At 44.6% G+C, this 26,901-nt stretch overlaps 1 protein-coding gene across 9 annotated transcripts in view; it reads right to left on the reverse strand.

Annotated features, from left to right (window-relative positions):
- Positions 1-26,901, reverse strand: part of Atxn1 (ataxin 1) — a 380,257-nt gene that overhangs the window by 203,547 nt on the left and 149,809 nt on the right. For all 9 annotated transcript variants that reach the window (XM_050144026.1, XM_050144032.1, XM_050144029.1 and 6 more), the window contains one exon: positions 19,771-19,905. The gene's annotated coding sequence lies outside the window, so the exon portion shown is untranslated. The remainder of the gene's footprint in view (positions 1-19,770; positions 19,906-26,901) is intronic.

The raw sequence follows: 26,901 nt of genomic DNA on the forward strand, positions 1-26,901 counted from the left end.
GATTCCCGGCTGCCAGGGACAGAAAGTGGTGAACTGGGAGAAAACGAGAAGAGACAGTTAATGGGTATAGGATTTCCCTTTAGGGGTGATGAAAGGTTCTAAAATTTACATCGAGAGTTGGACTGCATTGCACATTTTTTTTTATGAGCCTGACTGATCCCACCTCTTCCCATTGCCATCTACTAAATACCGAGGAAGAACGTTCCCTCTTCCCTGGGAGGCGAGATTACAATGTGGGATTCCAGCACTCACGCACACCCAAAGCCGTGGCTCATCTCCCATTACCGACATTCCTAGGGAGACAGGGAATTTGTGTTCTCCTTTCTATTGCTTCTACCAACCTCACTACTACACCCTCTTTCCCCCCATGAGCCTGGCTGTTAAATCAACCTCTGGTGGACAATGGTAAGCAAGCACCCTAAAGCGGATGAGTCTTTCCTACCCAATTTAAAGCTGAGAGTACTGAGGGGCCTTTCTAAAGCACTGATCGCTCACTTGGCTACCCCGTGAGGACAGGATGAGTGGAGACAAAACCTAACCTAATAGGTGAAGTCATTGTCGTCAGGGAACAAAGTACAAGGAGAATATTGAAGAGCCATTCCTTATGCTCCACCAGGGGTTTGACTTATCTGAGAAACATGCCAATAATTGCATACAAAGCTCCTCTAGCATGCTATTATCAGCTGAGTTCCAGGAAATCGAACTTCCTCATTAGAGCCAGCAGTGTCTTTATGGGAATGCTGACTTCAAAAAAATAAGCCTACCAATTCATTACTTGGAAAAGTAATTATAATCATAAGCATCACCAGATTAATAATTCCTACACAAACCGGTGGCTTTTGACCCCAAGAAATAGGAAGGACAATAAAAGCCTTGCGGTTGTTATTGGAAGCTTCGGGAAATTAAATTTGAAGACATTCCTTCAAGAATTTCCAGGTAAAGCATTTTATTACTCGGGGCTCATAACGGTTCTTTGAACGCTAAAGCCGCTCCATAGAGTGCTCAACACTGGAGACCCCCAAACAGACAATAAAGCATCATGTTTTACAGCACGTTATGCTGGTGGTCAGCAGAGTGTCAGCGATAAAACAGAAACTCCAATAGAGGCAAAGCACATTCAGAGGCCATAAAAGAACCCACTGGGCCCAATTTCCATCAAGAGGTGTCGACTCCATTTGATGGGTGTCATCTGCAAGTGAACCGGAGCACTGCTGCAACTGACAGCCCTGGGATTCGAGACAGTGGGGGGGGGGGGCTTCGGAAAGAGAGACGGGTGTCTCCAAGACCAAGGAAATCAAGGATTCCACGTATCTCTAGATGTTAAAATAGTGATGATGATGATGATGATGATGGTGGTGGTGGTGGTGGTGGTGATGATGAAGGCCTTGGGGCTAGAGAGTTAGCAGTTAAGAGTACTAGCTACTCTTGAAGATGATCTGGGTTTGATTCCCATGACTATCTGTAACTCCTGCCCCAGGGGATCTGACTCCCTTTTCTGGGCTCCATAGTCATCAGGAATGTATGTGGTATATAGACATAAATTCAGGGAAAACACCCATAGGCACCAAACAATTAAATTTTTTAAAAAAAATTAAAGAAAAAAAATGGCCTGGAAAGTTGTACACTTGAATTTATTATAAAATATTAATCCACGTGGCTTAATGATTTACATATTATTCTTAATATTTGATGGCCTTCTTGTATCTAAATATACAATACAATGCCTGGTTCTGTTTGTGTTTGAGAAGATTAACAGAGAAGCCAATGCATGGGATTCTGAAGTGGTGCCTCTTTTCTTTTAGATGATGTATGAAGGCCAAACACGCACATCAGTACAGTTATGTGTGCCAGACACGAGCATGAAGGCCAAAGGAGGAGAGGGCTGCCCTGCCCCCATCATCTTTTCCCCTTGAGACAAGTTCACTAACTTGGAGCTAGGTTGTTAGCCAGCAAGCCCCAGCAATCCTCCTGTCTCAGCCCAACCCACAGCCCCAGGGTTACAATAATCATGATGATATCCTGCTTTCTACTTGGTGCTTGGATTTGAACCCAGGTCCTTATGCTTATGCAGAAAACATTTGCACCCATTAAGCCATCTCTCCATCTCCCAGAGTTCCCCTTTAATTAATGAATTTTGTTGGCATCTTACACTTTTGGATCATACCAATACACTGAGGTTACTTTCAGCAGCTCTGAAAACATTATAGTCTGTGTAGTTAAAAGAATATATAGGCTGTCTCGTATAGGTTTTAGCATCCAGGGCTCAGGATAACATAAGCGGATTTCCTTATACTACCTCGCTTTGAGACAGTGGGGCTCTTCAGCTCATAAAGTCTCTTGGGTTCCTGTTCATGTATATGTACGCTTCTTTGTGTTAAGCCACACCTTCGCAATTCAATTTCTGCAAAACCCTTTGCAGAGGTATTTGCCAATTAATGAACGTTAAACACAAAGGTGACTTGGAATCTATGAAGACAGAGCTGACTGGGGATGGAAGAAGGCTGTTGACACTGAAATTACGCTCACAGTTCTGACAGTAACAATGAACCATCAAAAGATACAACAAAACCCATCAAATTAGATGCTTCTTGCACAGACTTGCAGTATTGTTTTAAACACAGAAAGGAAAGGCCATTAAATACAACTGCTATTCACTAGATTTTTAACTACAGCGGCTTTATAGTCTGAATCTGCCTGTGCAAGTCAGAATAACAGGCCAAAAAAAAAAAATGTTTCTACCCACTGCAGGGGTGCAGGAGGAGGGAGGAAACAAAGTCCTCTTTGCAACATGGAGCGCCTCTCTCTGACAGCCTTGCTCCCTGACAAGCTTACATCGTCGCCGGCAATTCTATTTCTACCTTTTCCCAGAACCACATCAGCAACATCTGTGAGCGTACTCTGTCGGCCGCTCTGCTAACAATGGGAAGTTTTGATTTGTACATGGAGAGGAAGTTTCCTAAAGGAAACAACTCCCAAACCGAGGCTCGACACCGTTCTAGTTTACAGCCTGATGCAGGCAAGACTATTTCTCCACACAAGATTATACGTGTACATGGAGCAGAAGTAAACAAGGTGTGTAAGATGGAAGTTGGCTCCAAGAAACTCATGAGATGTGTAAAAACCAAGGGAAATGATCCATGACTTATGTCTCTGTGCCAACACACTATAAAATGCTCAGAACTTTTGTGGTAATTAGCTGTGTTGCTTTGATGATTTGGACTAATCCTCTTCTATATGTAGAACACACATGCATGCGCATATACACATAAAGAATATAAACTTCAGAGTTCTTTAACCTTTTACAAGCCAACACAGTAATCAACTACCTTATAAGATTTCCAGCAATATGAGAAACATGCCCCTTTTTCTCTTCCTTTTTTTCAATAGAATGCCTTTTTGCTACAGCTTCTCTTTTGCCTGTGTATAAAAGCTGCTCTTAGCTGTAAGTCCTACTAAAGATAAATTGCAAGATAAAATGAAATCACTATTCCAATACATGAGAGCATTTGAAGGCCCTCCAAAAGGGAATGTTTCTCCAAACAGAAAGAGACTATTAAATTTTAAAGGCAAGGCTATCATCAAAATGAGGGCAGAGAAAAGTACACATAAGTCAGGTTGACAAGCCCATATTGATAAAGCACAGATAAATGCTATCTCTGAATAACATGCCTGGACAGGCTGGCCTCGATTTATGAATGAGTCGTGTACAGAAAGTTCATCTGTAGATCAGTTACTTGGAGTTCCAAACTCATTTTGCAGGGAAACCATGCTGTAACTAGTGTTTGCTTTTACAGGAAGGTGATCAAAAGACACTTAGTGCATATGCAGGTGTTCTTCTGTACCAGTAATTCTAAAACACATTGCTCCTGTGTGCACTGCTCCTGTGTGTACTGCTCCTGTGTGTACTGCTCCTGTGTGCACTGCTTCTGTGTGCACTGGTCCTGTGTGCACTGCTTCTGTGTGCACTGGTCCTGTGCACACTGCTTCTGTGCATGCTACTTCCGTGCACACTACTCCTGTGTACACTGCTCCTAGGCACACTGATCCTGTACACATCACTCCTGTGCACACTGCACCTGTGTGCACTGCCTGTGGGCACTGCTCCTTGGCTGATCAGGAAGCTTGAGCAAGAAGCCCTTTGTTGGATAACCACTCGTCTGTCTCTGCTTCTTACACAATCTAAATGCTTCCTCCTAGACACATAAAAGCATGACTATAGTCTTATACAGCAAACCTTCAATCTCTCTCCTCCAGGTCTATTTCCTGTGTTCAGATGCCTGGCAAATCAAAGGCTAGTCAAGGTTCACATCAGTGAAGACCTACTGCAGTTTTGGTGGCAGACAGATGAGACTTGAGAGAGTAAACTGGAGATCTTAAAGAACAGGATGCAAACGATGACACACCACAGATGATTAGGACTAGGAAAATGGAAGGACTCCCATTGGAACAGAGTGAGGGTGGCTTAAGAAAAGGACCCAGCTCTTAACAGGAGGAGGAAGAAGAGAAAGAGTGTGAAGAAGAGGAAAATGAGGAGGGAGAGAAAATGAGGAACAAGAGGAGAAAGAAAAGAAGACAAAAAGGAAAAGGAGGAGATGAAGAAGAGGAACAGGGAGTTCTTGACCAATAGGAGGCCTGGATAACAGATAGGGTTCCCCCTCTAAAGCCAGGGTGGTCACTGTGGGGCATTGATTAGTGGCAACATTTGGAAAGCTCCTTACCTCTGTAAGTACAGCCACCATGACTATTTGCCCTTCCCTCCTCATAGAGAACACTGAGGAAGGGTAGTTCATATAGATGGCCTGAAGGAAGAGGAAGCCTTGCATTATGGACTCTGTGGGCTCCTGGTGTGCCTGGACCCGAGCTGTGATGATCTGAAAATAACCGGCCATTGGGTGTGAAGGATGCTGGGTCAGGAAGTTATCTGGTTTTGACAGATGCCGGTGAGCTGTTTAACAATACAACTTCCCCAGGTTCTTTGATATACAGCTGACATTTCCCAGATTCCTGTGGCTAGCTACATCCATGTGGCCAACTTCTGTCAAATCCATTAACAAATCTCCTACGAGACTATTCATTCTCCCTTCCTCCAGCTTCAAATGCTTCCTTCACTCGTTTAGTTGTTGACTTACTCATTTAGAGACAGTGTCTAGCAATCTATCCCTCACGGGTCTGAAACTCTGTAACGACAAGGCTGGCCTCAAACCTGCAGCCATTCTGCCTCTGTGCTTGGACTGAAGCACACACCACCACACCTGGGTTCGTTTACTTTCAAGAGAAGGAGAGAGACCCAAGAAGGAAAGAAGAGAGCAAAGAAGGGAATATGGAAATTGTCTCCAGGCTTTGGTCCATAAATATGCTGCTTATATCAGGACTGAACTGTCAGAAAGCACAGTGAAAACTCGGAATTGAAATGCAATTTGAAATGGGTTTAGTGTAATTCAAAGCAGCTTCTGGTATTTTCCTGCTCCTTCCCACTGTGGTTTTCTGGTGTTCTCTGCCCTTATTTTATTGTTTTGTTTTGGTTTATTTTGGTTTGGTTTGGTTTTGGTTTGTTCTTTTGTTCGCTTGTTTGTTTGTTTGTTTGTTTGTTTTTGGTATGAGTGCTCTCACTCCAGAAGAGGGTATCTGATCCCAATACTGATGGTTGTGAGCTACCATATGGTTGCTGGGATTTGAACTCAGGATCCTGGAAGAGCAGCCAGTGCTCCTAACCACTCAACCATCTCTCCAGTCCAATCATTGTCCCATCTTTAGGAACACCCAAGAGGATACATTCACCTTAATAGCATGCCCCCATTTGGTGGCTTGGGTACCATCTCTTTGTCAAAGGATGGGCTCAGAGGCTTCCTGGTCCTTACAAACTGGATGGGGCTACACTGTGAGGCTTCTCCAGCCTCACTAGCAAGGTTTATAGCAATAACTCCAAACCAGTTTCCTCAGATTCAGCCTCTCTCCTCTCCCAAGGTAACTCCAAAGCGAACAAGATATCCAGTGTGATGAATGTGCTGTGTTTATAAGGCTCTATGAGACAAGAGGAAAACTGACAGCCTTCAGGGAACTGTGGAAAGAGCCCGCAGACAAAGTCTTTTCTATAGAAATTTTATAGGGAGCCACAGACTGCCATTACAGTTTGAAAATATGTTCCCTATGAAAAAATACTGAACTCAATACGTTAGTTTAAAAGCACATAAAGGGGCTTTATTCTGCCTGTTTCCATGTATCTGCCACCACAGGAAGCCTAGAGGCCACTTCCCAGGCTTGTTTTGCAATTGTCAGTGTCCACTCCACAAAAGATGCGAATCCTTTTTACATTGTTCACAAAACATCAATTCATATTGTATCGCACAATGCCAGCTTGGCCACGTTTTAAACACACCACAGCCAATTTAAAGCTCACGGCAACATCTCATCATTAAAAGGGTGCTTGATGTTGAAATTTGCATGTTGCAAAGGTTGAACTCAATGTTCAAATCCTAGATGGTATCAGGACTTCTCTAGCTCCGTCTATGGTCTTGACACCCTGAGTGAACCTGATCCAGGAAGCTAAGTAAGGTAAGGTCAGGCTAGCACTTGCATGGGAGAAACTGCACTATTTCTTTTTTTTTTTTTCTTTTCTTTTTTTGAGAGGATTTCTCTGTGTAGCCGCGGTTGCCCTGGAACTTGCTCTGTAGACCCTGCTGACCTGAACTCACCAAATATCTACCTGCCTCTGCCTCCCAAGTGCTGGGATTGAAAGTGTGCATGGTTTCATTTTTAAAATTATTTTTGTTCTTCTAAGTTGTGTGTGTGTGTGTGTGTGTGTGTAGATATGTGCATGTGAGGGTAGGTGCCAAGGAGGCCGAAGAGGGCGTTAGATACCCTGAAGCTGGAGTGTGGACTGTTGGATTTGAACTCAAGTCTTCTGCAAGAGCAGTATGTACTTTGAACAGCTGAGTCACCCCTTGCAGACTTCATATTTTTAAGACTATCAAGCAATTTTCAGATAGAGTTAACTGCAGGAGAGGTTAATGTTCTGTTCCGTTGTCTGTTGTCAATAAAATGTTTACTTACGCGTAATGACTAATTGAAATCAAGCAAGGCCAAAAGAATTCAATTGTCAAGACACAATATGATGATGGGAACAGAGCAGAGAATCTCAGTGACTTTCCAAGACCCTCCGTCACTGCAACCCAGAATCAAGGTGTTCACAGGGTCAACACACCCCTGACGCCACTCATGACCTGATGCCATCCACAGTGCCCAGCCATTAGTCCTCCAAACGAACTCTAATTGTGTTTAATAACTTCGGCTGCAGTGGCTTCTAGCTTGTCACAGAGATTAAAAATAACAATAATATTGTCATCCTTGAGCCAGCAGGAGAAACTTCTATTATGATTGCCAAAAGCAAGGGGTCAGAGCTCCAGGAAACCTTCCTTAATAACACAGAATGAGGGACATGCCAAAGAGATCAAAAGATGACACAGCTAACCTCATCCCAGACACTATTATCCCGGAATTTAACTTCTAGGGAAACACTATATGAATAAACAAGCTGAAGAGTTACCACAATGCCCAAAGTATAAGAGTCTCAGACTTAAGCCCATGTAAGTTCACATATGTTTTATTTCTTCGATTTCAAAAGCTATGGTGATAGCACTTTAACTTTCATATTTGGTATGTCTAGGGCCCTGAGACTTATATCTCTGCGTTAGAGGAATACAAGTGGGATTTTTCCAAGTAGAGAGGTGATTGATTGCAAGTGTTTGGAAAGTCCAGGCGTAGGCTTGACATCTCTATTGGGGGGGAAAGAAGTGTCAACTTGAAAGACAGTCTGATACAGCTCATAGCTGTTAAGTAGAATACAATGACCCTCCTCCCTTGCCTTTTTTTTCTGTTTGTTTTTTTTTTTTTTTTTTGTTTTTCGAGACAGGGTTTCTCTGTGGCTTTGGAGCCTGTCCTGGAACTAGCTCTGTAGACCAGGCTGGCCTCGAACTCACAGAGATCCGCCTCTGCCTCCTGAGTGTTGGGATTAAAGGCGTGCGCCACCATCACCCGGCTCCTCCCTTGCCTTTTATTTGGGAGGCAAGAACCCTGTAGGTCTCCCTCAGTGCCCATCCAGCCTAAGCCATGAGCTTTCTGACCCATTTTTTACTAGATGTCCTATCATCACTCACATTGCTCATCAGTACCGGCGCTCACATATATGGCTGAGCAAATTAGTCTAATCACACTGGGGTCCTCATGAGGATCAGCCAGGGTTCTTAACTTTTGAGCCTCATCTCCAGCCCTACTTCACTATTTTTAAACATTGGTAGTTTAGAATGTGAGTTGTCAGTTATCTTCCTTCCATTTGGCTCTGTCTATATCTCCCCACCTCAAAATAGGGTCACATATATCCCAAGTTGGTCTCGAACTCTCTGTGTAGCTAAGGGTGACTTTGGATTGCTGATTCCCCTGCACCTATCTTCCAATTATTGAAATTATAGGTAGGTGCTATGGTGCTAAGAATTGAACTTAATCCAGTGTTTATGGAAGGTAAACATTTTCTCAACTGAAACACATCCTCAGCCCTGTCTGGTCTTTTCTCTTGATTCCACATTACTAGGGAGTATACGGTAGAGAGCATACATAGGCCCTTTACGGTAGAGAGCATACATAGGCCCTTTTCTATCCTTCATGACAACAGTTCAGTGTGTGTGTGTGTGTGTGTGTGTGTGTTTCTCTAGTGGTGTAACATCCTGGAGGACCTAGTAAAGGCACTGCCCGTCAGGATACCTCCCAGGGAAGGGATACATTTCAAAAACTGGCTCTGCATTTGACACTCTTCCAGTGTGCTTCTCACCCATCTAATCCCCACATAGTCATCGAATTTGTCCCTCACCAGCGCTTCCTTGTGGGAATTACAACCATGGCAGATTCCGGGTGACGCTTTTTCCACTCCTTCATTCCCTTTTTAGAACTGGAATTCTTTTGTAAAGAACAGTTGCCCTATTTTCCCCACTTTTAGTTTGTTTAAAAAATTTGTAGCAGTATGGGCTTAGGGACATTCATTTTTTTTCTCTCCACACTATAATTTAATATGTATTTCATGACAGGTTATTCTGAGCCCCAGCTAGGTTACTGGCCCCTTTACAGCAGAGATGACCATGTTATGTGTCTTTCTATACTGTCCCTTGTGTCTACAGTGATGAACTCATCCAATCATTTATTCCATTAACAAATCCTTTTTTGATTCTTGCCCTCAGTGTTAGAGTCAAAAACCACAAATGAAGTAATTCCTTCCTTGGGTGCTTTGCAGCTTAGTTCGCAGACACTCACATGCACACACACAACTGTATAGTGATGGTCCAAATGGGAACACAGTCACCTCCACCTGGAGAAAGTGGCAAGCACGTGGGTACGATTTTCTTGAGACCAAATGGTTTTCTGTTCTCGTTATTCTATTGCTCGCTCTATAAAATGAGCGTGTAAAACACTTAGAGATAAATTAAGCAGCTATTTAGAGATGGATGCTACACGGGCACATGGCACTGGTGCATCTTAAAGAATTAAGTCCTGACATCAAATGGTGAGGACACACTTTAGGAGGATTTAACGTGATAAACACAGATTCTTCACATAGTACTAAGAAAATCGGAAACAGCTGTCAAAAAAAAAAAAAAAGAATCTGAGTAGCCATTTGTCTTAATCCATTTTCTCCAATTCAATTTCCTAGTTTTTATTCCTTCGCAGGGAATAATGGAGATCAGGTAAGGAGCACCATCCATCAGAGATGGACTCTCCGGGTGTGTCTCCTAACTCAATTTTCCTGTACTGTTCTACTGTAATCTCCAAACACAGCTGTTCGCTTCCGAGTGGGATAGCTCAGCTCTACAGACATCCCTGGGAATCATAAGCAAACAACAGGGCACATTCTCTGCCACAAATTACACCCTGCAACGTTCTTCACCCCCGAACACTCTGAATTGCAAGCAAGCAGGAACACATCGGAGACCCGGAGCCTTCCTGCAGACTGGAGGAAGACCTACATCCGGGCTTTGGAACGTGTTCACGCTTCACTCCTATTACTGCTACCAGGAAGGCAGACACAAGTTCCCTCTCCTGCCTGGTGCCACATCATCCTTGCCATCATAGGCAATATCACCGTTCCAATCGCACCTCCTAATTAATGTCAGCCTGTCTCCCCCATGTTAATGAGAACGCAGCATGTCTGTGGGTGCTCACACGCATACACACATATTCATGACTGCATCCCCAAGACTGCGCCTGTGCACACTGCTCCGTCTCCATATTAGCACCCATTTATAAATAGAGTTTGTTCCGCCCACCCCTGCATGCAAATCTGCACAAGCAGCATATAATCCAGCTGACTTCATTTCCTGAAATTTTCCAGGAGATTAAGAGGAAAAGCTCAGGAAAAAATGAAACCCAGGTAGATACCTGGTAGAGTCAGTGATCGGGAGGCAGAGGCTAACAAGACAATCGGGCCGAGGTATAACGGGAACATGAGGACCCAGCCCACACTGGGAGACGGTGCTCCAAGCTCTACTCTCTGCCTTCCTACAGGGCTTAGAGCCTTACCAGGGACACTCTGGATCTTAACCCTTCCCCAGCCTGTATCTTCCTACGTTAGAGCTACTGAATGAAGGAAACTCCCTTCCTCCTCAGTCTGTCCGTGGCGGTATGTTCCCGGGGAAGGACTCACTAGCAAGTCACGTCGCCTAGAGTTCAGTGGAGGGTGGATGACCGTCTGTGCAGCTTACCAGAGCCTTCAGAAAAGCTCCACAAACACAACTTCTGGGCCAGAAAAAACAAAGAGTGGAAAGAGAAGTAATTTGTGCATAGTTTATAAATTTTTACATGATGGGTTTTTTTTTCATCTGTGTGGATGGCTCTCTCTGTTAGTCCTGTGATTACTGCCCGTAAGCCTTACTCCACATCATACAAGTATAGCAGGATTTTTAAAAATAGCATAAACACGGGCCTCTTCAATTCACAAAACACATCTGAACACATTACATTGCTTAATCATCTCGACAGCTCTGAGATAAATATGATAATTAAATCTATTTTAAGGTCAATGGGAAAAACAAACAAACAAAAATCCCCAGATTTTAATTGACTACCCGAAGGTCAGAGGGGGAACAAATTACAGAACTAAAATTATTATTGTTTTGGCTATTTTGGCAATGCTAGAGATTAAACCTAAGGGCCTAATGCACATAAGACAAACATTTGTCCACTGAGCTCAGCCCTAGTCCCTAGGTCTGAAATTCGAAACCAGAACTTCTGATGCCCAATTTTATTTATTTCCCAATGCATGCATTTCTTCCATTTTTTTTCTTGATCCGCTTTGCCTCCATTTTATCACAGAATCATATTTATAATTTTATGTGAACCTTGCTCATCACCTAAAGATGTGTTTCTAAATCAAATGGACCCTAAATTTCTACTGTTCCCCTTTCTGGTGAACTAACACAACCAGGATACTCTCCTAGCATCTGCAAACACTCTGGCTGGAATCTCCCTTTGAGAAAATGTTGGTCTGACTTCTGATGGTCTGGTCATTTCTCACACCCTCTCCCTCTCTCTCCCTCCACCTCCCCCCCTCCCATGCCCATTCCCCCTGTGCTCAATTCTCAGTACTTGCCCCTTTAGTCCACGGTGTCTACACTCCTGTTCCGGCACTTATCCCAGAAACTCTAACAGGTTCTGACTTTCACACAACTACAGGCACCTGCCTGCGGGGCTGGGGAGCTGACTGGAAACAGGGCCTCCTATAGTTAAGCCTGTGCAGCACCACCAAGCGGCACCCCCAGTCACAGGGTATTTTCTGGAATCGTCTTCCCTGTCATTGTTACTATTAAGGTCCTTGAATTAAGAGACGGGTTCTCATTCCTGCAGAGCCGGCCCCAACATGCTGCCTTCCATTTAGTGCTTTGCAATCTACAGATGTGTCACTATGACATTCTCCCGCACCAGGGCCAAAGTGGGAGGGGCTTTAAAACAACAGATCTAGGACTGGAGAGGTGATTTGTCTCCCAAGTATGAGAACCTGAGTTCAGATCATAAAGCCTAGCGTGGTGCACATTTGAAATTGCGGCGTTCCTGGGGTGGAATGGGAAGCCGGAACAGAATCTGCATCACAGCCCGGGACCGTCTTTCCTGGTGTCGGCAATGGCAAACAGCAAGACACCCTGTCTCCAAAGAGGTGGACGGTAAAGAACAATACCTGGACTTGTCCTCTGTCTGCCATCCACACTTAGTGGCATACATGTGCTCACACTTAGAAGCATATGTATGGCTTCGCAAATTCACACATGCACACATGCACTTAAAAAAAATAAATCAACGAGTGCATTAACTCAGCCTGATAATTAGACCTCTGGGAAAAGAGAAAGAGAGCCCGAGGTGGGAGCTCAACAAGACATCAGATGAGCGCAGGATGTGTCGGAGCTCTCTGGGCTATTTTTCTAGCGGTAACCTAGGTTGGCACGCATGCGCGCGTGGGGGCGGGGATTGGTATTCAAGTCCACACTACATCAACAGCACAGAGTCAGGCTCTGGGGCCGATCCTCTTGCCTTCATGTTGTCCAACTGTGCTCTGCCTGCTGTTTTAATTGGATTATTTTGAAATCTGCTATTTCTGTCTCACTCCTTTTCTCCAAACTGTCATATCAGCCCTGCAGTTTGGCTATGACACAGCTGCCAAATTTCACTCCTGAGACGGCTTCATTGCAACGTCAAGCAAAGTGATGGTCCCTCTGCTCTATCCGGAGACCTGCTGAAGGAGCTAAACATCTGGAAGGGGCTTGCCTCCATGCCTGAACAGACTTTCCACTTCCTGTTCTTTGATGGTGTTTTACCATCATCCCCGGTGGAGCAGGGAGGGCGTTAGCTCCACCTGAGCACAAAGAAGGACACAAACCAAAGAAACCACTAAAGTGTACCAGGATTGGATAGACAGAGACTGTGGCTTTTCATAGACACTTTCTACATCGACTTCAAAGTCACGGAGCACCAAAGATTGGAGGTGACACTTTTTCAGACGTGGAGGAAGCCTCAGAGAGCAACCCACTCATGTTCCGGGTGGGAGCACGCGCAGGCACAGCACCACTGAGCACCTTTGAAAAGCTCTCCTGGTTCTCAAGTCCAAGGACATTCCACTTGAATCTGGGCTCCTCTGCAGACACAGGGCATGATCACATCTCTGTCAGGGAGGCCAAATTTAGCCCCAGCTTCTAAAGTATGGGATACCAGCAAGGACAATTGCGCTTCATTCAGCTACACTTACTTGTTTTAGACACTCAACCCAATGACCACCAGGAAGAAGTGTGAAGCAAAAAGATAAAGGGCGTAGCAAAAGCACCAGCAACCAGTGTTTAAGGAGCATTAGCCATGTGTCGGGCTAGCTAAGACTGTCAATCTTAAGACTGCAAAGTATGCAGTGGCCTGTTTCCTTCATTGTGAAGAGAAGGGAAGGGATGATAGACAATAAGGGATGTTTCTGAGAAGATAAAGGGCCAGACTGTCACCGTAGAGTCACAAGGACCCTGCCCCCAGTTTCAACAAACTATTTATTGAAAACCTAAATAAACAGCAACAACACATTTCTCACTAAACCTAAGGCGATATCACATTTTTATGCTACAGACTTGCTGTTTGCTAATTCCAAAGGATACTTTACGCACACACACACACACACACTCATTTTTTTATTTCACTTTTGCTTTTCTATTGTTTTTTAATTGAGATAGTCTTATAGTCTAGCCCAGAATCGTCCAGGTTCTCTAGGTAGTTCAGGCTGACCCGAAATTCTTAATAATCCTCATACCTCATCCTCCCAAACGCTGACAGGCCACCACACTGGGTGCCAAGATGCTTTTTACATTTTCCTCAAATCTTATAAAAGTTTCTACATATAAACACTTCCTACAGGACACGGATTAAGTGGAAGGGGTAAAGGATGCTGAGTTCAGACGAGAGCGGTTAAATGATCAGCATGGTCCTTTCCATCTCCACTGGCTCATCAAAAGCTGGACTTTTTTCTCCTATCTGCGACTTAGAAAATATATTTAAAGGTTTCCTTTCACTCAATGCCAACTAAGAAAAGGAGTAAACATTAACATGGAAAGGACCAGAAAAAGGGCGCCATGTTGCTCATGCCTCGACTTTCACTGCTTAGTTCCACTCAGAAGAGGCCATTTCCCACCACCAGCAGCATCGCAGGTGGCCTGGGGTGAAATCTCTAGCACATTGGGGTTCCTGTGTGGAAATACACAATGGTGAGCTCTGGAATTATGCCCTTTCTTAATGGGTTTCCTCTATCAGGTACCAGAAAACCTGCTGTATTTCGTCCACACTATCACAACTATGTGAATGTCTCTAACACCATAAGATGCATTATTTATAAAACTTATAAAGAATAAAATGCTTCATACAGAAGGCCGGGAATCGTTTTAGAAAGTCTAATGTGCTCAAAAACAGCCTTAAAAAGCTGTGCAGACACATAAAACACCATGTACTCTTGAGTCTCTGACCGTACGTGTTTTTCCTTTTGCCAGGAAAAACATCATTAAGTGTCTCAAAATGCTGCCTTCTCCCCAACAACGTATGAATTATGGATACTACCTCCAGATTGAAAGGAATGGAGTCAAAAGGAGGAGAATATGTTTATGATGAGGGATAACATTGAGGGAGATCTCTATTTTAAATATTTAATAAACATCAAAAATGGTCTTCTTTGTCAAAGAAATATATGGACACGTGCATTATAGATCTAAGTAGAAAGTGGGCCTGTGTCCCAGAATGCATTTTCTGTGTGTGTGTGTGTGTGTGCACGCGCACGCACATCCCCATACACATGTGTGTGCATGGGTCTAGTAGTGAAATCGACAGCTAGACTGGGCTTCTCAAAGAGAGACCAAACATAGCAGATTATGTTTTATGCTGGATGCTTGCAACTCATTAAAGACCAGAGGTTGAGGTTGAAGAACAGTGAAAAGGTGCCCGTCAATGAAAATCTTAAATTTTCAGTATGATTGTGCATGATTTATAAGATAACTTTTATCACGTGTGTGCATATATAGAAAAGATGTAGTATTCATTACCTTCAGAACTATTTGCATGTGTAGATGTGTGCCTTTAAGAGTCTCCTGCGAGAATGGGGAAGGACCAGGGCATTAGCATGCACCAAGACAGCTTTCGTGCTTTTAACGTGTATACACTCAGAGGAATGAGAAGATCCACTGCCCAGTTTCTCAGTTACGTGCACTGTTTAAGTCACTTCCGTTGAGAGGTGGGTAAATGCACACCACTTATGACCCAGACACAGGTCCCCTGGAGGGAAGTCTCACAGTACACTCCTGTCCCTGTCCTCATCACTTTCCTGTCTGGAGCTGTAGCCAAAGGCGCTCACTCCATCTCCAGTCCCCTCTATTCTCCGGTCCTTTCTGCTTCACGCCTTCCTCACCCACGGGTCTTTCTGCCGTTTCTCCACCTTCTCACTCTAGAGCCCCCCTTTCAACAGACCAGCTCATGTCCCCGTTCACTCGAGCCACTCGGTGTGCTTTTGAGAGTACCAACCTTAGTTTTGAAAGCTCCATGAGGGCCAGCCCATGATCCCTTCCATGTCTACAATGCCTAACACCGTATCAACAAATCATTTGTCAATAAGTGAACGTGTGGGGAGTGATTGAAAGAGGATGACTTCCAGTAGGAGGGCACGGTCTTTGTTTCTCACAATCCAAAAGCCATGGCTTCATTCCGGACTGGCCACACCCTAGGGTACCCTCAGTTCCACGGGAAACTCTGAGAATTAACTTTTCAGCCACACTCTGATGACTGTAAAGATATTCTTCCACAGGGCTATGGGGGAGAAAATGGTTTGCATAACTCTACCTAAGGACCAGAGAACAGCGGCAGGATGTCAGCTCCCGAGTTACCACCTCGTTAGAATGATTAAAATAACATTCCCCGCTCCCCTGCCTCTCTGGAGGCATTTATTCTGGCAACTACGATGCCTGCATCTCTGCACAGCAGCCCAGGAGTCACAGCTAATGGCTCCTTCTTCCTCCCTCTTTCAGCCTCCACTGACTGTGTCATTGAGGAGACTAAGTGCTATCCAAACACCATAGGTTCCATGTGATGATGTCATTGCCATCTGCGTATCAGCTACACACGGCCTTTCTACCTATACTCCTGAGGTGCCTCATCTGAGTCTGGCAGAACGCAGCAAACCATTTTATAGAATGTGTATTTGTCAACACATCTTATTTTTTGGTCCTCACTCCCATGAACAAGGCTTTAATTCCTTTTAACCAATATACACATTTGCCTAAAATACATGATTTGTTTCCTTACGCATCCTCGCCATTACCTATGAGAGATTCACTCATGACATTCAAGAGGCAGTCTTCAGCAAAAGGAAAATGCCTTAATTAGGAATTCAGATGTTCCTTTCTGCTAAGTGCGAAGCTGGCAGAATGAGACTAGAAATTAAGGCCCTGGTGAATACAATACCAAGACACACAAACCAGCTGTAGAAGACCCAGTGAAAGGCAGTGGCTGAAGCCATCCAAGTGGCTCTGTCTTTGTCTCATTTGATGAAAAATCACTTTGGGCCCTCTTTCCTCCCACTTTTCAGTCTTAATATGTGGCTACGGGGTGGAGTGGCTCGGAACCCAGCTTTCCTTTTTTTTTTTCCTTTAGGTTTTATATATTTTCATGTTATGTGTATAGGTGTTTTGCCCAAATGTGTATCTCTGTGTAGCAAATTTGTGCAGTGTCTGAGGAGGCCAGAAGAGGGTTCCAGATCTCCTGGAATTGGAGTTATAGTCTATCCTGAGCCACCATGAGGGTGCTGAGAGTTGAACTCAGGTCCTCCGAGGAACAGCCAGTGCTCAGCTGTTGAACCACCTTTCTACTTTGTCTAGCTTTTCCTTTTGCATCTGTAGGCTGGAGCACATAATGACAAGAACTAAGGGGGAGAAAATTCTTCCCCCACCGTTTCACTCATTGAGTTTATGAGATGAGGCTTGGTTAGTGAGAGGAGAAGGACAAGGGCCAAATGGATCAGTTCACCCGTGGCTCCAGAAGGTTAGGGACTCTGCCTGTGGCTCACAAAAGAACCGAAGCCTTCTTAGAGTGAGATGCTCTCTATACCATGGCGAGGCAGCCTGGGTAGGAATGAGAATCCATTACACAAGATTAGTCCAAGGCAACCTGACAGGATTGATACATGGGTGTCCTACCCAGTAGGTGGGGAAGTAATTTTAAACCCTGTGGAAGATGGGTCTTTTCCTTGAAGATATTCAGTGGAGTCTCTCCTGGACAGTAGTGACTTGGTACATGCTAATAAACTCATAGAGTTCCTTCATACACCAAAGGATGAACCAGAGGAAGAAGAGGGAGTGTTCCATGATGGTTAGCACATATGTTATGTGTGTTTACTTCTATCACCTATCACGATCATTTTCTCTGTTAAAGGACTTATTTGTTTGTTAGTATGTGTTTCTATGTGAGTACACATGTGTGTGCAGGTAAATGTGGGTATGTACCCACAGTCGCCAGCAGAGGGTGTCGGGTGTCTTCTGTCACTCTTCACCCATTTCTTTCAGGCAGGGTCTCTCTGAATCTGGGCTTTGCATCTTGACTAGGCTGGAATCCTGTCTCAACTCCTCAGAACTCATACTATAGGCATTTTCTAGAAGGCCTGGTTTATTATACAAATTTTGAGATCTGAACACTGGTTCCCCATGATGGTGGGACAAGCACTCTTAACTGCTGAGACAACCTCTACAGCCCCCATTTTCTGCAGGGGATGGGGGCTGCTGTTGTTTCTGCTTTCTTGAGATATGGTCTCATGTGATGCAACCAGACCTTGAATTCCTGATCCTCTTACCACTGCGTGCTGGAATCATAGGGTGCGCCAGAAGACTTGACCCACCGTCCATCCTTTTCTAGTATCAACACACCCTCCCTCAACACGAGACTCTAGAAAGAATAAGCTTGTCACATACATACAGTCACATGAGCATCACCTCATGCAATGGGCACGATTTTCTCTACATTTTTCAAATGTGAACTTAAAACAACATCCCGGAGAAAAGAGCAGGGCTGTCCTCTGAACCCCAGTAACGGACCTCGGGATCAGAAGCCTCTGTGTCCTATAAGGCAACCACCTTCCTGATACAGGCATGCTAGACAGTCATAGACACATACACATTCCTAGGAATGAGAAGTCCATCTTCAGATTGCTTGGCCTGAAGGCTGTTTATGAACTATCTCCGCATAGTTTGTAAGCATTGAAAAACTTCGCTTTTCTCCGGAAAACGCTGGCTATTCCGTGATTTCACAATTGTCTAAAAATACTTGGCTGGGAAGAAAGATCTCACAGTTCCCCGGGGCTCTTACAGTTCTCCTTGATTTAGTATTATTTTTCAAATGTCCAAAGCTGGCAAGTTTTGAGTGTGCTTCTGTCTGCAGAATGTGAGTTCTAGAAAGCAACATGATCTGCAAGTGAATTCGGCCCCCCTCCTCGGCGAGCACACGTGTGCCCTCACACACCGCACATGGACACACACTGGTCATTTTTCACCATCAATTGGCAAGCACCCTTTCTGCTTCCAGAGCTCTTGGCTTCCGGAATTTTGAGGGCAGAGATCCTCTTGTATGTCTCTTCTGAATGTAGAACCTACTACCATGTGACTGGAAAGTAGTTTAGAAAATGTACTGAAACTCTTCGAACCTGAAAGCTCTTCTATTCAGTAGTTCACCAATAGGCAATTCTCCAGAGGAAGCCATTAACAGTGGGCTACATTGTAATGTAAATGCTACAAGAGCTTTCTGATCACATGAAAGTTAAAAAGTATATAAACAATTCAATTCCAGCTGAAGAGAATCAAGACAATGAAATATCAATGTTTCTGCTTGCTGGAAAATTATATAACCAGGGAAAATTATATTGTAAAAACGATATTGCCACTGAAAGATGTTGACTGTCACGAGGAACAAATATTGGATGACGTATATTATCTTGTACTACTGTCTGACAGTTGTCTCTACAGCTGAATGTCACCACCAGAGTTGGCCCTTACTCATCATTGTCTTGCCAGATATCTTATCAGTCACTTCAAAATAGGTAAAAAAAAATTTTTTTTTCTCCTAAAAAAGTAAGAAAAACAAAAGGGGCTTAACAGAGCAGATGGCTCAGTAGCTAAAGCACTTTTTGTTCAAGGATAAAGAATCGGAGTTCAGATCCCCTGACCTACACAGAAGGCAGGTGGGAATGGTAACCCACTTGTGATTCCAACGGAAGGGAGAGACAGAGGTTCCCCTGAGCAAGCTGGCCGGCTGCGCTAGTCATATTAGCTCTGGATTCAGTTGAGAGACAGTGCATGAATACATAAGGTGGAGAGTGATTGCGGGAGACTTCCAACGTCAAGTCCTGAGCTCTCCATGCACACAAACATGTGCACTGCACTTCTACGTGAGCATGCCTACACACATGCCTAGACACCATACTGTTACATATATGTGCACAAAAGCAACAATTCGCTTTCATAGAAAGACTCCGAAAAAAATAAGTAGAAGAATAATTCATAGATATGTAGATATATTATTCCTGTGTGTGTGCAAGTGTATGTGTGTGTGTGCGCCTGTGTTTGCGTGCACTTGTGTGTGTGTGCACACATGGATCTTCATGAAGAGCTGCTGATACACACTCAACTTGCATCTTGGGACTTCAAGGCTAAATGACCATGACTGGCCACAGGCTTTAGCCTCACTCACCTGTACCATTTGCTTTCATCACAGTGCAAAGCCACAGGCGGCCGCTCCCTTCCCAGCAGATCTTTCCTTGAAGAGTTTGCTTGAGCAGAAAGAGTGGCAGTAGAGAAACAGAAATTCAGTGTAAGAGGCCCGGACCTGCGAACAGAAAAACAAGACTGGTGGTTATGCGGTTTCATGGCCCTAATTAACACAATCTGAAGTCAGCAAAAAGATAAATCACACACACACACACACACACCACTATAATTTTTAAGATAAAAGGGTTTTTTAATAAAAAGGATTAGATAAACAAATAGGTCTTGACTCTGATATTTCAGGGAAATCCAAGACTGTTCTCAGGAGCCGTCAGGACCAGGCTGAATCAAAGCTTTCTGGTATGTATGTGCAGTGTGTGTGTGCCTGGTGCCTGCAGAAGCCAGAAGAGGGCACTGCATACCCTGTGAGCTGGCTTGCAGGGTGAATGTGGAAAGCCAATCCAAGCTGGCCCTCCCTTCAGACACTGGTCCACATTTCGGGCAGGCAGCATCCCCCCCCCCCCCCCCCCCCCCCCCCCCCCCCCCCCCCGCTCTGGCTCCATCTCCTGTTTATTGTAACTTTCCTTCCTACGTGCCCTGAGTTCTCACATACCCACCTTGAACTTCCCAAGACTGAAGCGTGGAGGCTGTGACTATTGCCAGGGTACCTGTGACATCACTGCACAGAGGCCAACTCCTGCCTCACTGGTTTCAAAGGCCACATGTTGCTCAAAAAAAGAACAGTGGGTTGCCAAGGAAAAATCTTTTCATAATCACGTCTTTGGCAAATGACCCACTGCAGATGCCTTAGTCACTGTTGGGACAATAAATACAGATCTTCTGAGAGGTCACAGAACCTGTTCTGGGAAATTTTCTTTCATCCATGTTGCAAGATTTTCTAGGCTTTTCAGCAGTAATGGAGGCAACACTGCTGCCCTATGCAACCCACTCCACTGAGCTCCTGATGTCAGCCTCTCCTGGTGACCTCTTCCCAGAAACGAACCTGGAGACATCACCGAGGAGCCACAGCCTCCAACCACTTCAGTGTGGTCTCCAGATACTCTGAACAGAGACGAAGAGGGCAAGCTTGGTTGCTGCACAATTGCAGGAGGACTTAAGTTACACCCTCAGAGACCACATTTTTAAAGAAGCCATGTATGGTGCATGATTGTAGTCCCAGTACTAGAGAAGTGGAGGCCAGCAGCTCCTTGGGGCTTGGCAGCCAAGCAGCCTGCCCTAGTTGGCTACCGCTGCACTAATGGCTACTTTCTCCAAAAACAAGGTTGATAACTTCTGGAGAACAACCTTGGGGGTTAATCTCTGTCCTCCACAGACACATGCACACATATGTACCCAAACATGTATACATGTACATACATGTATGCACATACACACATGCAAAAGGAAAGGGATTATCACATGTAATGGGCAGAAAGTGGGAGCAGAAAGGGAGAACTCTGACCCACGCTATAGCTTTAAAAATATTTGCACTGCACAAAATTTGAAGCAGTATCACTTTTGAAGCCCAGCACCCCAAGACTGCCAGGTCCCTGACCACCCTGATGGTGGGACTATCCCACATATTGCTTCTTCCCTAAAGTATCCTATTGCTTCTCTCCCAAAGTAAACTATTGCCCTTTGCTTTTTATTCATTGTTCTCTAAAATGTGTGGTTTAAAAGGTTTTTTTTTAATTAAAGAAGGTTCTCATATAGCCCAGACTGACCCCTAGCTTCTGACATGAACATCCCCATCCTTGCCATTGTCATGCTCCTGCCTCTACATCCTGAGTGTGGAGAGGATGGGAGCACCCCAGAACATCTGGATTATCTGATGCTGGGGATTGAACCCAGGGCTTCATGCCCGTTTAGGCAAGAACTCCACCAACTGAGGGACACTCTTGGATTACAAAACACATTAAGTAATTCTGTCACGAAGCATACAGTCTCTGGGAACTAGAGCCCCACAGTGTTTTTTGCTACGACTGACCAAGTTTGTTTTAGGTGACTTGAGTTGTTTCCACGATATAACATTCCACTGTGTTGCTAAACTGAATCAGTTTGGCTTAAAATTGGCTTTGTACCCGGGTGGTAAAATCTGGCCCAACACAGCCTTTGCACGTGGTACAACTATGTCCTAACTTGGCGTATAAACAAGTTATAATATCATCTCAGCATAGAGTATAGGAATAGAACCAAGCAACTAAGTCTCAGCCAATCACAAGTGTCAAGGTTTTAGCCAATCACAGGCTGCCAACTGATCAGACCATGTCTACCGAAGTCCAATGGCAACTGTGGCCAATCAAGTCCTGTCTGCATGTCACTTCCTTTTCTTCGGCTATAAATATAACCTGTAAGTGTGGTGGGGTGGAGCGTTCCAAACCCTCTTTGTTCTGGAATGCTGCCCAGTCCTAGAACCTTTTTTCCTTGCTTAAGTAAACTTTGTTAAATTTAACTCATGTCAGTTTTTCTTTTAACAGTTTTGCAGTGTGAAAATATGTGTGTGTGTGTGTGTGTGTGTGTGTATATATAATTTCCCTTCTATTGATGGACTTCCACGTTTTTTCCAGCTTCCATTTTTTTTCCCTTGCTAGAAACATGCTGTGTCTATTAGAGGCAAGACGCATAAGCACACATGTCCTGGGGTTCAGCCCAGGAATATATGAATATACACTTTTGCACAATAACATCAGACTGGTTTCCAAAATGAATCCATCAATCTACTTTCCTGCCGGCAGTGAGTCCCATATGTTTCCAAACTGACCAGTCATTTTAGAATCAGGAAGACGGTTACCATCTGAAGCTCGTGTATTTATTTTGCAGAGGGGAAGTTTTAAATGCATACTCTCCTCCCCCCCCTCACATTAGTGAGTTTATATTTCATTCACCAGTAACGAATGAGTGACTTGCTGGGGTAGATTTATTTTCCCACTTTGGAAAGTGACATTAACTAATGACTTGGATTGAAGTGAGAGGGAAAACTTTGAAGGTACCATGTAGCTTTATTTCTCAGCCATTCGATTCCTAAGGTGGTGCCAACGAATATTCTAATAAGCTCAGAAGGATGGCGCGGCCGTGGAACCCCAGCACACAGAAGGCAGAGGCAGGGAGATCAGAACTTTAATGACATCTTAAGTTATGTCACAAGTTCCAGGTCAACCTGGGGTATATGGGATGCTATTTTAATGCCCCCAAGCAACATCCCAATAATAAACAAATGAAAGGAATAAAAATCAAAAAATTGCTAAGATGAATGAAGTTCTAGGACCAACGCTTCCCACTGGGAACGGGAAACTAAATAAAATGTAAATACACCAGAATGACGAAAACTTGAAGCAGTCTTTATGTCCCCATTGTTGGAGAGAAGCCGAACAGTGAGCCAAACTAGATGAGAAAAACACTTCAGCCTTTATTTTAGAAAAGCAGAAATTAAAGACCCTGTAATGACATTTTGCTGGGCATAGGCTTCGTGAGGAAATCTTCCCTCTGCACAAGACCAAGATGAGAACGTAAGGCTCCCTTGATGCAGCTTTTAAGAGCGATCCCAGGTAGGCTACTTACAGGCTCCCCCAGGTATGTCGTGGACCTGGCTGGGTCTGAGTGTGGAAGTGGTGGGTAAAAAGCTTAGGGAGACAAGATGGACTGATGGTCACGAGTCACCAAACCTCTCTTAACAGAAGTGTTCGACTCCTATCAGGGTCCCGGCCAGGAGGCATGGTGAGCACTGACCAGTATCTTGTCCATCACTGAACGTACGTTCCTTCCCACTCTGTCTACACTGCCGTACGGTAAACGGTTTTCCCTGGGGTTTGAGCCCCTTCCTCTGCCCTGGTCTCTTTTGACTGGGTGCCCTAATCTGGCAGGGAAATGCCTGAAGGATCTATGGCAACAGGAGAAATGGGTAGTTAAGAATTTTGCAGGAACGGATGTTTCTGGAAGACTGAGTGTTGAGAGAAAATAAGGAGAGCAGGTTACGTCATCAAATGACTTCACGTTGCCTGCTTGGGGTTCCCCACCAGTTACCAATGGCGTTGCTTCTATGTGGGCTCTCATGCTGTACCGTGTTAAGAAAAAGCCTTATTTTTGTGGTTGCTTAAAATTCACGAATTAACTAATTAATTAATTGCTTTAGCATGTGTGCCTATAAGCAGAGCTCAGAGGAGAGTTTGCAGCAGCTGGTTCTCTCCTTCTACCACATGGCTTTTTCTGGAACCGAACTTCGGTAGCCAGGCTTGGCAAAAGACATCCTCACCTGCTGAGCCATTTTGCTGGACCACAGGTCTTTATTTTGTTCACACTTCATAGGCTAGTGAGCTGGTGGCCGGGCAGGCATTATCTGGTGAGCCCTTCCTTCCTGGTGAGGGAACGCTTCAATTGCCTTGTTTATTTTTTTTTATTTTAAAATTGTGATTTTTTTTTTAAAAAGCCACCCTGGGGCAGAGGATGTAATTCATTTGGCAGAGTGCTCGCCTAGCTTATACAAATCCCCAGCACCACTCGAACCAGCCACAGGGATGCACCTACCTAGTTTCCCAGCACCTGGGAGGTAGGGGCAGGAGGATGAGAAAATCAAGATCATCTATGACTATATAGTGAGTTAGGGGCCAGCCTGGGATACATGATACCCTATCTTAAAAGAAATGAAAGCAGAAGAAGAAGAAGAAGAAGAAGAAGAAGAAGAAGAAGAAGAAGAAGAAGAAGAAGAAGAAGAAGAAGAAGAAGAAGAAGAAGAAGAAGAAGAAGAAGAAGAAGAAGAAGAAGAAGAAGAAGAAGAAGAAGAAGAAGAAGAAGAAGAGGGGGCAGGGGAGGAAGAAATGAAAGCCACCTTACCTGAGATCTATTGTCTGTTACTAGTGTACGCAGCCATGCTGAGGAAGGAGGGTCTGTGACTTTAGGTGACAAGCTAGCTTTCATGGTCAGCGACATTAAAATCACCATACTGAAAAGGAGCCTCGTGACAGTGGCGTGTGAAGATCCTATTTAAATAAACCTACTTCCTGCGAGTACAAACATCTATTGACAAGCGCCTTTGATGTCTAATGTGATGTTCAAGTATGTTTGACTCTTTATACAGTGACTAGACTGTCTTTTGGGGAGAATTTGGGGAGCTTATCGATGTGCTTAATGAGTCCTCCTCCCTCCTCATCTAATCTCCAGGGAAATGTGGACAAAACCCATTTCCTACCCAAAGCAGCATTTGAAGACTGCAGCAAATCCACCAGCAACCTTTGTAACAAGAGATCGCTTTGTAAAGGCAATACAGGTCTAAGCATTCTTCAGGAAGGGCTCGGCTTTCCACAGGCTCGCCCGGCTCACCCAAAAGTTCTTGCAAGGGAGCTGTCTGAACAAGCTGGGCCACCCAGTCAAGTCTCAGTGACATTGCTGCCCTCTCCCTGAATGGCTGGCTGCCTTCACTCATCTGCAGGGGCTGTGTGGCAAATTCGTTGGCTCTATTGACATCCCACCTCCTACTCCAGTCTTGCCTACAGAAGAAGAGAACAACCACTCTGGCAGCAGCCTGACAGGCATGGAGCTTGTGTTCTTCTCTGCTAGAGTCAAGGGGAGCAAATTGGAGCCTACAAGCACCTCCAAGTGGAAGGAATTCTCTTAGGCTTTGCAAAAAAGACTGTCAGCTATGTGTGTGTCCAAGGAGAAAGACATACTTAAACATCACACTCTCCTAAAACTTGCCAAGTATGTTCAGATCACCCCCTTTTCCCAGGCATCATTGTGGCAGCAATGCCCATCCAGGAAAACATTATCTGACATGCTTAAAGAATGTCTGATACCTTGGAGAACACTGTAAGTCTGCAACAAACTGCACAGAACCGTTCAACACAAGGGGAAGCATGTCCCTGAATGCTACCAGTAGCATTGTGAGGAAGGCCATATGGGTGTTATTTGATTAAGTGGGGAGGTGCATATCTCTGGCCAGGGATGACAAACAGAAGCTGCTGAGTCCTGAGCTGTGCTGGAAGTAGAATCGAGCAGCCTAGGACTGCATAGAAACAGTTGAGCTAGGAAGACCCCTTAACGCATGTCCTGAAGGTCATCACAGGTTAGAGGAACTGGGGGCCACGGTGGCATGTTTACAAGACCACAGCCTTCCAATAGCTCAGGCTACCTGGAACTCCATAGTGAGATGCTGTCATTGCCTTTCAAGATTCTCCCCTCCTCCTCTCCTCTTTCTTATTTGCTTCTCTCCTTCCCTTTTCTCCTTTCTCTCTTGAGCTTCTTCTTGCAATACGCCCCATCCTGTTCCTCAGAATGGAAAATTCAAATGTTCAGAATAAATACACAAATTCTTTTAAGGGAGGTAGCTGCTTGCTGGTTTGATTCTCAGGTTCATTAGCTATATAAAATGAAACACTGACACGGGCCAAGAAGGTTAGCATTGAGCTGGGTTCAATTATATAAATGAGAGTACATCCATGTTCCTAAGGACTCATGGAGCATTCAGGAAACCCCAAGTTCCATCTCCAGTACCATATAAACTGTATAAGACAGCACATGGCCAGAATCCCAGCACTGGGAAGTTCAAGATCATATTTGGCTACAGAGACTAGCCAAGAGATCCTGTCTCAAAATAAAATACTATAATAAAACAACACAAGCACGCATGGCCAGCCCTGTTCTCATCTAGCCACTCAGACATTGGTTTCCCCTCCCTTGTTACAGAGTAGATTTAAATAGGACAACAGTTGAGGGCTAAACAAAGCTAATGGCTTCCTGAAAGGGCAGCAAAATGGGGCCCAAGATAGTATCTGTTCACAAACAAGGTGGGGCAAGCTCAATTGAACACCAATATTTGGCTGCAAGGTTGTCCTGCAGAGAAACTGGCCTCTTCTCCAGAGCCACCCACACAGCCCCTTGCTCTCTGTCCAGCCGACAAGGAGAAGGTAGCTAGGTGTGTCAGCATGGCTGTGGTAGAGCTGTGCCATAGGAACAGCTACCGTAGGGGGCATGGGCAGCAGGCAAAGCTCTGAGGAGCAGATGACTGCTGGGCAGTCCAGGAGACAGCAATGATCGAGTCGCTATGCACCCATGCCCAACCAGAGGCCAGAGATTCCGAAGTGTTCACCCACCTAACAAGACTGACCCAAACACAAAGCCAAAGGTC

This window comes from Alexandromys fortis, unplaced genomic scaffold (assembly GCF_014885135.2).
Source record: "Alexandromys fortis isolate MF-2015 unplaced genomic scaffold, M_Fortis_MF-2015_v1.1 scaffold_1, whole genome shotgun sequence".
Classification (NCBI taxonomy): domain Eukaryota; kingdom Metazoa; phylum Chordata; class Mammalia; order Rodentia; family Cricetidae; genus Alexandromys; species Alexandromys fortis.